Raw genomic sequence first — 10718 nt, forward strand, 5'->3', positions numbered from 1 at the left:
AAATATTTAAAAAATTTCAAGTATAAATTGAATGAAATATATTTAAAGAATTTAAAATGTTCTAACAAAATATAGAGAAAACAATTAACAAAAATATCATTAACATAAACGTAAAAGCAAAAATCCGATAAAAATGAAATCTAAAAAAATTATTACAACTAAACAAAGACTAAATCTGAAAAATTTGCTGTACTTATTAAAAATTTGTTGTATTATAACATAGTTTTTATTAAGACTTATTATTTTATTAATGAGAATAAAGAGTTACTGGTCACAAAATTAATCACAAAAATTCCCATTTAGCTTAAAAATGTTTGAAAAATAACAAGGACAGAGGAATAGAAATTATTATAGAGAAAATAAAAATCCGAAAAAGAATTATTTTTAAAAATAACTGACAAATAATCAAAGTAAACTACGAAGTTTGAAAATTAAAATGTTCGGAAAAAGCATTTCAATAATACATGACTAAATATAGAAAGTAAATAATGTCAGACAAAAATCGTAATTACTGAGCCAGGTATACCTGCAAAAAATGCATTAAACTATGTCTGACGCACAAAAAAAAAAAGGAATAAATTAAAAGATTACTGATCATCACTGAACAACCTTAGAATCGTCAGCTCTGTGTATAACAAAAATATTCAAATCGCAAACATAAGAAGGCTCTAACTGCTCTGACTAAATTGTCGAACTGTTTTTTTTCCCATCCAGATTACAGCTATCCCATTATTTTAAGGGTCAAGAATCTGCATACGTTGATTGAAAAAGTTTATTCAAAGCAAGTACGTTTTCGTGGGGGAAATTTTTTGACTCTTAAAATCGTCTACCCTTAAACTAATTATTTCGCATATTTAAAGTCAGGTTCCCGAACTATCCGAATTGAGTCCTATGAAAATGCGATTGTTTGATCTAAGAGTGCTCGCTTTGTTTATTTATTTATTTACGCTCAATACATTGTTTGATTTTGCTATAAAATAGAAAACTTTAGCCTCTTGCTAGTTCACGTACATAAATAATTATTACCTGCACTGCACAGAATCAAAAATTAAAAGTGCGTGAGCATGCGAGATATTACAAGAAAGTGCTAAACCTCACCACTCAAGTAACGAAATAACTTTTAAATTTGAACAAAATAATAATTTGTGTTTGTATGGTTTAGCCGTTTCTGTACATGTTCCGTAAATTTTCACATTTAACTGACCAATTAGAATATGAAAAGACAATAGCTTTCTTTTATCTTTGTTTTTATTGCTTTTCTAGTAAAAATAATGTGATGCAAAAAAAACTAAATATAATTTACTACTAAATGGATATTCAATTATTTTAATAATTCTTTATAAAATTGAGCAATGTTTTAAACTTTTTTTTAAGATTTGGGTGTCAATGTCGACGATGAATATGTGTTTGCTTCTTCTAAATGCTACAATTAATAATTTTAGTTGAGATTCCTCAAAATTGTCAGGAAATCCCATGAACAATTGGAACTTAAGCGAAGATTTTCGTTTTAAGAGATCCTGAAACTTGATTAGTAGAAGAGAAATTGGCATTGAATGTATTAACTATGAAATCGGTGATGGCTCCCGATTTCTACTTTGCCCAGGGACTTCTTTTTTCTCTTTCAGACTAAATCTTAAAATAAATTATCCCATTTTTTTCTTTCGTGCATACTTCTATATTCATTTTTGCATATTTTTAACTTTCTGAAATTATTTTATAAGAAATAACTTTTTTTTTGTACATAAATTTCAAAATTCTAAAAAAAATTCTGAAGTTTATCTTTAATTTTTAATTGAACTATTGGTTATAGTTTTATTATGTTACGCAAACTAAACGAAAAATAAATTAGTTATAGAACTTTTAAAATTGGATAAAATGAATTTGATAACTGATGATAAAAACGACATGCGACGTGCGTTATTTATGTTAATTGATGAAACAACAATCTTATAACAGCAACAATCTTAACGCCAAAGTTTCATTGATATTGTCTATCAAAGAAATTTTTTTTAAACAAAGCATTTAAGGCGACAGGCCATCAAATAAAACCAAAATATTTTGATTCAGATTATTATTATTATCCGGTATACAGAAAGACAGGTATGATGGAATTAACAGGTCAGACACTGAAAATTGTATTTCGAAGGTTTTATAAAATCAAAAAATGGATTTAATATAAAATGTAAACTTTGAACAAAGTATAGCTCTGTCTATATATAATATGGTTACCATATGACGTGTTAGATTAAATGATATTGTAAAATTAAAAAAAGAATAATAACAGTTGGAGCTAATTTAATTAACTAAGTTATTACTTTATTATTATTTTTAAACTTAATTTTTCAGACAATTTTAGTAAATATCTGTATTGTTGTATAAATTAAGTTTATAAAACTGGCGCATATATCACTTATGGGCAATGGAAGCTCTTAACTTAAAATTAAATAAATAAAGTAATCATAAAAAGTCTTAAATAAAGTATCCCTAGTCAACAAGCTAATTATAATGCAAGTCATGAAGTGTCAATTTCATAAAACTTCTTGAATCTGTTTAATATATAGTTATAAAAAATGAAATTACTTATTGATTTCAAATTAAAAATTTTCAACACGTTTTATAGAAATTGGATGGAATTTTACGGTTTTATGTATCACATATGCTCTCCTTTTAAAAAGCCACTATAAAAAAAATATTCAGCAGTTATATAATTAACATCGAGCTAAAAATAAAGTTACGTTACTCCAGTGTGTACAGGGACCTAAAAATATGGCTATATTTTAAAGAAGATTCTTTTTTGAATAATTTGCCTATTGAAACTTCTGATCAGAAAGGCATGTAAATATATATATTCGCGACGTCATATATGAGTAAACAATCATGACAGGGAACTATTTATTTATTTGAAATTCCAAAGCAAATATAATACCAAAGAAAAAGGTTATACAGCTTTTTTCCTAAATAAAAAATTCTTTTTAATGGCTAGTCTTGACAATGAATTTTATTTGCTTCGGATTTTTAAAGAGAAAAGTAAAATAAACAAAAATATAACACAATAACATATATATAACACATAATACATATATAACATATAATATAACACAAAATGCGGAAAAATAAAGGAAATTTAAGTAGTTTTATGTGTAGTATTTTTCTCATATTGTTCCAGTTTAATTTATCTGGATTTAAGTCGTAATTGTCATGTTTAAAACGGAACATAAAAATATTCAATTGATAAAGAGAAATATTCACATTTTTAAGAAATGATGAATTACAATAGTATTGATCGCATTAATTTTTTAATCTCCATCAACAGCATTTATAATTTCAGCATTAAAATTTTTGAAAATTAATACTTTAAATTCAGAAGAAATATTCGTGAAAAAAGCTTTCACAAAGTTAATTAACACAATTTTAGCATGCTATGAAATTATGATTAAAAAAAAAAAGACTACAAAAATTACGCGGATAATTTTTCCCCCTCCAATGTTACGGAATGTGTCTTACCCTCCAATATTGCCCCATTCTTAAAAATAAGTTTTTTGTTTAATTAATGTTTTTATTACTGAAAATAATAAAATATTATGAAAATTTTTAATGAACCTTTTTTAAAGAATAATTTTTTAAGATTTTTATTGTTAAAAATAAAAATGGTAGTTAATTTGTTTGTTTTAAAATAAAAATTATCATTATTTAAACGAATTATCCTTATTCATACAAATTACTGTTGGTGTATAATGTTTTTTTTTTAAATTGGTTTATTTCACATGAGAGAGAGAGTAAATGTATAACAGATTTGGTGTTAGAGTTCTGCTCTACGTAATCATATGATATACATAATATAATAATAGTTATCATATAAGATAAAAATAAAATAGTAAATTTAAAAAATTAGAAAAAGGAAAAAGAAAAACACCTTTCAGAGCTGATATGATGCATTCTCAATCGTGTTATTTTCCTGTTTTTAGAATCAATAGTTTTTCGGTCATTTTTATTTATTTATTTTTAGTATATTAATCTGCAATGAATATCACTTTTGTGCCAAAAGAGCAGAAGATAATTAATTTCAATAAAATAAAGACATTGATGATCTTAAGGCAGCGGTTCTTAACCTATGGGTCGCGACCCAAAATTGGGTCGCGAAGCATATTTCTTGGGTCGCTCTGAGTCGAACCAAAGAAGTTAGTAATACGTCAAATAATAAGTAATATTAACACCTCCTAGAAGAAGTCATTGTGGCTTACTCAGCCTAATTTAGACTTTTTTTTGGGTCGCGACATGAACATATTTCTCAAATTTGGGTCGCGGCTTAAAAAGGTTAAGAACCACTGTCTTAAGGAACCGATATTAAAATGTACCTCCTAAAAGTTGAAAGAATAATCGAAAATACGAAAACAAATTTTTTATTTCAAGGTACTTTATTTATTATTTTTTTATTGACTAGGATTTTCTTAAAAAATTAAAGGTTGAATTTCATTTTCGAATAAAAACAAAGTTTTTAAAAGTAAAAAGAATTCAAAATATTATTTAACAATTAAAAAAAAAAAATTCGTAACATAAACTAATCCATACACCAACAACAAACGGTAAAATCATGAACTAATGTACTATTTAAATGTATTTGATATACGAACAACTATCTGAAACAATTCAAATAGTACATAAATGCATAATTATTAAAGCATTAAATAATTTAATGAAATGAAAACATTTGCTTACCTCCTTCGATATCTATTTTACGTTTCCTTGTTATTTAATTTATCAAACTGATGTAAAAAAAATAACGACAACAGCAACAACAAAAAAACAACCAAATAATTTAAAACAATTAAACAAAATAAAAAAATATGCTTTCTTTTGAAATTGATAACTTAAATTATGTAATTAAAAGAGCTAAAAAAAAATTTAACAGAGAGCGTTTATTTACGTTAGTCTAAGAAATGTCTCATCACAAAAAGACCAGACCAGAGAAAATGTCAACAAGACCTCCCCAGTTTAGATCCCTTAAAAGCTTAAAATACCTGTTTTCTCAGAAAATCTAGATAATTGCTTGTTTGAGACGATTTACGAAGAGATATCCAAATAAGATATGTTTCTGTGGATATCTGACATTTTAAAAAGAGGACAAAGGAGCAAAAGGCCATAAAAATGAAAATTTAAGAAGCAAAGTACTTTTACCCACAGTCAAATAGCTGTCTTTGTGGGGGGTTTGGCCACCAGAATTATATGCCAAAGTGGGTGGAAAGGAAATTGTTGAAAGTCAGGGGTGGCTTTGAAACCATTTTTTATCAGTGAAGGTTGCATTTTATTACTCTTTCCGCCAGGGAAGGGCAAAAGAGATGAAGTTGGGATGAGATTTTCTTTTAATTATAAAGAAAGTTATACGTGAAAAAAAAAGTCTTTGTCTTAAGAAAGTTTCTTAGACAGTTTTTTTTTTCTGAAATTACCAATTTAACTTAATTTTATTTTCACGAATGTTTAAATTTCAATAAGGGCAAAGCAAATTATTCGCCTTTCAATTAAATTTCAGAAGAAAATAAAAGTTTTAATTTCAAAAATAGCTTTAAAGTAGAAAAAAAAACAGTACTTTTTTTCAAAAGTTACCAATTTAACTTGACTTCATTCTCACGAATTTCCGAGTTTCAGAAGTGGCTAAGAACACTATTCGCCCCCTCAATTAAATTTCAGAGGAAAAAAATGTTTAAAAAAAAAACTTTAAAGTTGAAATTTTTTTTCTTCTAAAATTACCAATTTAACTTTATTTTCACGAAAGGCTAAATTTCAGAAGGGGCGAAGCACATTTTTCGCTCCCTTAATTTAAATTCCCAGTAAAATAAAGTTTTTGATTTCGAAAATAACTTTAAAGTAGAAAAAAAAATAGGGCTTTTTTTCTAAAGTTATCAATTTAACTTGACATTATTTTCACGAATGGCTAAATTTCAGAAGGGGCGAAGCACATTTTTCACCCTTTAAATTTCAGAGGTAAATAAAGTTTTTTACTTAGAAAATAGCTTTAAAGGGGAAAAAATAGTGCTTTTTCCTAAAGTTATCAATTTAACTTGACTTCATTCTCATGAATGTCTAAATATCAAAAGGGGTATAATGTCTAAATATCACTCAATTAAACTTCAGAAGAAAATAGTGCTTTAAAAAAAAAAAAAAAAAAAAAAAAAAAAAAAAAAAAACTAAAGTTGAAAAAGGGTTCTTTTTTTTTCTTTCTAAAATTGCCAATTTAACTTAACTTTATTTTCACGAATGGCAAAATTTCAGAAGGGGTGCAGCACATTATTCTCCCCCACAATTTCAATTCACAGTAAAATAAAGTTTTTAATTTCGAAAATAGCTTTAAAGTAGAAAAAGAAATGGATCCTTTTCTCTAAAGTTACCAATTGAACTTGACTTCATTCTCACGAATATCTAAATTTTATAAAGGGCTAAGTAATTCGCCTCTTCAATTAAATTTAAGACAAAAGAAATGTTTTTTTTTTTTAAAAGTTCTTTTTTTTTCTTCCAAATTACCAACTTAATTTTATTTTCACGAATGGCTAAATTTTAGAAGGGGCGAAGCTCACTATTCGCCCCCTCAATTGAATTTCAAAAGAAAATAGTGTTTTTTTTTTTCTTACATTTTTTTATAAAAACTTCAAAGTTGAGAAAAAGTTCTTTTTCGTCTTCTGAAATTACCAATTAAACTTAACTATGTTTTCAAGAATGGCTAAATTTCAGATGGGGCGAAGCACGTTATTCGCCCCCTCAATTTAAATTCACAGTAAAATAAGTAATTTTTGATTTCGAAAATAACCTTAAAGTAGAAAAAAAATGGTTATTTTTTTCTAAAGTTATCAATTTAACTTGACATTATTATCACGAATGGCAAAATTTCAAGAGGGGCGAAGTACATAACTCACCCTTCATTTAAATTTCAGAATTAAATAAAGTTTTTTACTTAGAAAATCGATTCAAAGTTGAAAAAAGTTTTTTTCTTCCTTTAAGTTTACTAATTTAAATTGACTTTATTTTTGTGAATGTCTAAATTTCAAAAAGGGCGAAACGCAATATAGGCCCTTTTATTAAATTTCAGAAGACAATAAGGTTTTCTTTTTGAAAAATAGCTTCAAAATTGAAAAAAAAAATAAATTGTTTTTTCCTAAAATTACCAATTTTACCTAAATTTATTTCTTGCCTTCATATTTATTATAACCTCTTACTTTAATTTCAGAGGAAAATTAGGTTTTTTACTACAAAGTTCAACTAAAAAGTTACTTTTTTCTAAAATTTTACTTTTTGACTATTTTTTACTCGGAATTTTACTTGATTTTATTTTCTCGAATGTTTAAATTTCAGGAGGGGCGAAATATATTGTTTGCCCCCTCACTAAAATTTCAGAGGGGGCGACTGCCCCCTCTGCCCCCCCGGCTGGCACGCCACTGTCTACTAGTCAATGCCAATTAACTAAAAAGTTTACTTTTATACTTAATAAAGGATGCAAGTCATTTTAGAAAGAAAATTATATTTATATGTGTCTTTTTAAATTGTTTATAATAGTTTTTATATATTTCTGTTTTGATATAAAAATGTATATATGCTAATTTTTGGCTATTAAGTGCTCCCTAAAATTTTCTTGAAAAATTCCTACCTAAAATATTTCAAAATTTCACTGCACCTCCTGAATTCTATCAAAGAGTGTTTTTTTTTGTGTTATTTGCATTTTCTTAAACTCTCATTATTTAATTACTGAATGTCTCTTTTAATTATTGAAATCTGTAGACCTTCCATTGTAACTGAATAGTTATATATTTTGAGATGAAATTTGAGCTCAAAATAAAATGGGTATTTTCCCTTTGGAATTACTGAAACTAAATAGATATTTCTTTTTAGAAAGTTAACACCATTATATTTTAAAAAATAAGAAAGTTAAAATTTACTTTGTAAAATTCTGGAACAGATACTATTCATTGGCACAAATGATAAATGCAATATATATGAAAACAACAGAGTCCATAAAACAATTTTGTGGACTCTTATAATCAATCATATGCAGGTTTTTTAAAATCCTAGCAATAGTGAATGTATGTATAATTGTAGTACTCCTAGTATGCTATTAATGGTTTTATGGATCCTGAAAATTATCTTTATATTGTTATCAAACTGATCAATAATCATTTTAGCTGAGATAAACTGAGTGAAAAAAATAATTTTAGCTGAGACAAACTGAGCCAAAAAGAGATTTTAACTGAGACGAAATGCAATTTCTGGTGAGACAATTTGATATTTTGCGAGTAGCATCCCTGCAATCGAAAGTCTATTCGAAATTCGGTAAGTGTGCTTGACATTTATTAATTTAGTTTTATCACTTTCAATCAAATAAGCTTCAATTTTGAAACTTAAATTTTATTACTTTTGTTTTAACGACGCGTCCTGATCTTAAAATAATTTAAGTTGGAGGATATTCTTATCTTAGAGGCTATCGTTGTAGGCTTAGCAATAAGAGAGAATAACCGAAATATTTCTCTTCACTGTTTTGGGTAACATTACTGGTGAATCGTTACAGCAGGTTATGCACAGTATATTTTATTGTTTGTAGTTCAGTCAAATAGAACTATTCTTTTTATTTTGCTTAAATGTATATGTTTTAACGTAGCAGTATTCACGCTGATTAATTGAGAAAAATGTTCACAATTTCTCTTATAAATAAATCATAGAAAATTTAAAGATTTTTAAAATAGCAATTTTGCTTTGAAATTCTACTATAGCTGTATGCTTATCGTTTGGATATTTGTTGTAAAGTTTATATTATTGTTTATATATATACAAAGTTTATATCTATCTATATATATATATACAAAGTTTTTATATATATATATATATATATATATATATATATATATATATATATATATATATATATATATATATATATATATATATATATATATATATATATATATATATATATATATATATATATATATATATATTTATTTACAGAGCTTATCCACAGTTCCCTGATATTACTGAGATGGCCTAGGCTGTAAATAGCACATGCGCGGCGGCGCAGAAGAAGAGACAAGCAAGCTACTGCTCAGCCTTCCCCTAGGACAGGGGTGGCGAACCTTTATACACCAACGTGCCATTTTTTCTAAAAAATTGTTTAATGAAATCACAGACGTGCCGTCAAATAATTTTGACTTCATGATTATTGGGAAAATAATAATACTAAATACTATCAACTCAAAACTCTTTGTTTACATTGAAAAGAAAATACATTTTGCAATGTCTCAGTTATATGCGTAATTCAACTTAAAGTAGCATCAGTAGGACTTCTGTTATTGCAGATTAAATGACAAATAACTTATATTAGGTTGTAAGATATTAGTTTAAGCAGGACTGTTGAATTTTTTGCTAGTTATTTATTGTTAGCTTGTTTTTTATGGTTGTTAATTGTTCTTTTAGCATTAATTGTTAATTTTTTTATTAATAATTGTTTATTATTTTGTTTGTTTTTGTGAATTTTAATTTAATTGTTACATATGCTTCATAGTGTGCGAAATTTGTGTAATAACAATTCATAGTTCAATAACAATTGTGATAGGTGGCGTGCCCAAAATATTGCGTCGCGTGCCATAAATGGCACGCGTGCCATTGGTTCGCCATCCCTGCCCTAGGATATAGTTCTGAATTTATACCTAAAAGAAAAAGTAGTCTCTCCTAATAAACTACAGAATTTATGTCATTGTTGATAACAATAGTTTGCTAGATATTTGATAATTGAAAACTAGTAACTGTACTAGCTCACTTCTTCATGTTTGATCACAAAACTGCTATTTTCACTACATGTTATTTTCTCGCATTTTACCCACATTAATTATTTACTAAGCAGATTGTTATTACTTATTAGAATATTGGGCAGAATGAAATTAAATACGATTTCAAGTTTATATGACAATTTGTTTCAAGGTTATGAGCTTTTTCATGCAGCTGTTTATGGTTCACTACTTCAAAAATGTGTGAATTTCGGAAATCTTAAATATTTTAGAAATAAGTCAGTATAGTATGCAATTTTAATCCTGAATTGAATAAAATCAATTGCAAATAAAAACATTTATTGCTGAAAGTAATATGCATTATTTTGAGTTTCATCTTATGGGATGTGTATTTATATTTCAAGTGTTTGTAACAACTACTTATTAGTTTTATTCTGCTCGGTATTATAAGTTATATGACGCCCGGTGGCTGAGCGGTAGCGCCTCGTGCTGTCGCGCCACAGGTCCCTGGTTCGATCCTCGGGCCGGGCAAGGTTCACTCAGCCTTTCATCCCTTCAGTGGGTCGATAAATGAGTACCAAGCATGCTTGGGAACTAAACACTGGGGGTTCCGCGTTCGGCTGACCACCTGACCGGAACATCTGCTCCTGCACCCCAGAGCCCAAGGTCAAGAAAACTGAGATGGGCACAGTAGGCCTTGGCCCTCTATGGGCTGTCGCGCCACTGAGTTTATTATAAGTTATATAGGAGATATTATACTCAACTTATTTTAAAAGAATTATTTCAAATCATTCTCTCTTAGACATTTTCCTCACATAAAATTACTCACAACTTTAAAATAAATGCTCCTTATCAGCTTGTAATTTGTTCTATTCGATTGAGTGTAAAAAAAGAATAAAAATTGGTACATAACTTTTAAATTTTAATGTATTAAACGATTGTAGATTCTTGATTACA

The 10718-nt window shown here is 27.3% G+C and overlaps 1 long non-coding RNA gene across 1 annotated transcript; it reads left to right on the top strand.

Moving 5' to 3' along the window:
* The first annotated feature begins 8198 nt into the window (after positions 1-8198).
* Positions 8199-10111, top strand: LOC147807661 (uncharacterized). The gene is made up of 2 exons (XR_015434543.1): positions 8199-8313; positions 8986-10111. It is a non-coding gene; the product is annotated as an uncharacterized LOC147807661 (long non-coding RNA).
* The last annotated feature ends 607 nt before the right edge of the window (positions 10112-10718 follow it).

The sequence above is a fragment of the Parasteatoda tepidariorum genome, chromosome 6, assembly GCF_982258835.1.
Source record: "Parasteatoda tepidariorum strain Cologne lab strain chromosome 6, Ptep-v5.0, whole genome shotgun sequence".
NCBI classification, from domain to species: domain Eukaryota; kingdom Metazoa; phylum Arthropoda; class Arachnida; order Araneae; family Theridiidae; genus Parasteatoda; species Parasteatoda tepidariorum.